This window comes from Meles meles, chromosome Y, assembly GCF_922984935.1.
Source record: "Meles meles chromosome Y, mMelMel3.1 paternal haplotype, whole genome shotgun sequence".
Taxonomy (NCBI): domain Eukaryota; kingdom Metazoa; phylum Chordata; class Mammalia; order Carnivora; family Mustelidae; genus Meles; species Meles meles.
The window spans coordinates 42,329,169-42,331,024 of record NC_060088.1 but is presented as its reverse complement, the minus strand read 5'-3'; the positions used below and the strand labels follow the sequence as shown (position 1 = coordinate 42,331,024).

At 68.3% G+C, this 1,856-nt stretch overlaps 1 pseudogene; it reads left to right on the top strand.

Annotated features, from left to right (window-relative positions):
- The first annotated feature begins 1,300 nt into the window (after positions 1-1,300).
- Positions 1,301-1,856, top strand: part of LOC123935969 — a 3,839-nt pseudogene continuing 3,283 nt past the window's right edge.

Sequence of the window (1,856 nt, the reverse complement as noted above, 5' to 3'; positions counted from 1 at the left end):
CTTAAGGATCAATCGCTCCCCCAGGGGTCAGTCGCCCTGGAGGGTGGCGCGGCTGGGGGTTTGCCTCACAGGGCCTGGGTCTGCTGGTGCCCTCCGTCCCCCTAAGTGCAGACACGGTGGCCTCCTCTGCCCCCTGTGCTCCTGGTCCCCGCTGCCCGCGCACCCCGCCCCCCACCAGCCCCCGCCTCGCCCAGCTGGGTCTGCCCAGCGGTGGTGTGTGTGGGACGTGGGAGGGGGTGGAGGCATGCGTGTGTGTGGGGGTGGCCGGTGCCAGCGCCACGGCGGGGGCGGCCCCGCCCGCGAGAAAGGGAGAGAGGATAGAGCTCGCGCTGAGGGCCACGGTCGCCGCGATTCCTCTTGGGGGAGATCCCTCGCACCTCACGTGGTCTTGGGGTCGCCCGAGTTGTGTGTTGGGGGCATCGCGGTCCCGTGCAGCTCGCCAGTGGCAGTCCGTGGTGGGGGAGAGCCCAGACCCAGAACACCATCGGTCTCGCCGCTGGGGCCCCCTCCTTGGGCCACCGCCTGGCATCTGGGTTCGGCGCCCGGCCCTCCCTCCCTCCCCGCCGGCGATCCCAGCCTTTGCCCTGTCGGGGCAGTTCGCGCTGAGGCCAAGTCATGCCTGCGGGGCCGCTCCCCGGGGACGCGTGCCCTGGCGGTGGCCCAAGGGACACCTCGGTGCCGCCCGCCGCTGCAAGCCTTCCCCCGGGTTGCGGCCGTGCCGCGTGCCCCGAGCCCGCGGTGTGTCAGGGTGGGGTGTCAACAGGGTGTTGTCATATAGAGAGGACGGGTGCTGCGCTGTCCGTCGCGGGGCCCCGCAGCTGTGCAGCGGTTGCGCGAGGGGGCTTCAGTGAAGGAGGGAGGAGAGGAGCCTGGGTGGCGGTGCCATGGGCGGTGGCGGTGGGGGGTGTGGTGGGGTGAGGGACGGCGCTCGGGGCAATCACTGTTCCCCACTGCCAGGGCTTCGTGCCCGTGCTCCCTCCAACCCCAGCCCTCGCCTCCCCCCATGCGTGCCTGTGCCACGCTCAGCCTGCCCTGGTGGTTCCCCACTCCGCCGTCTCCCCCTCCCCCTCCTCAGAGCCCAGCAGGGCTCCCGTCTGTGCCGCCGGCCCATGCTCCCCGCCCGCGCCCGCATTTTCAGCCCCCTCCCTCGGCGTGGGGGGCTGGGCCAGAGGCCGGGTCCAAGGGCGTCAGCTGTGGCCTTCCAGTGCCGGGTCCTCCTTCAGCCCGTGCCTCTCTCCATCCCCTCTCCCTGCCTCGTGCCATGCCCCTCTCGAGCCCCCGTGGCGCGCCCTCAGGGACACCACCTCAGATCAGACTTGGCGACCCGCTGAATTTAAGCATATTAGTCAGTGGAGGAAAAGAAACTAACCAGGATTCCTTCAGTAACAGCGAGTGAACAGGGAAGAGCCCAGCGCCGAATCCCCGCCCCGCGGCAGGGCGTGGGAAATGTGGGGTACGGAAGACCCACTCCCTGGCGCCGCTCCGGTTGGGGGGGCCCAAGTCCCTCTGATCGAGGCCCAGCCCAAGGACTGTGTGAGGCCGGTAGCTGCCCCCGGCGCACTGGGCCCAGGTCTTCCCAGAGTCAGGTTGCTTGGGAATGCAGATCAAAGCGGGTGGTAAACTCCATCTAAGGCTAAATACCAGCATGAGACCGATAGTCAACAAGAACCATAAGGGAAAGTTGAAAAGAACTTTGAAGAGAGAGTTCAAGAGGGCGTGAAACCATTAAGAGGTAAACAGGTTGGGTCCATGCAGTCCGCCCAGAGGATTCAACACAGCAGCGGGTCCGGCCATGCCAGCAGTCCTAGGCCTCTCCAGTCCGCCGAGGGCGCACCACCGGCCCATCTTGCCCGCTG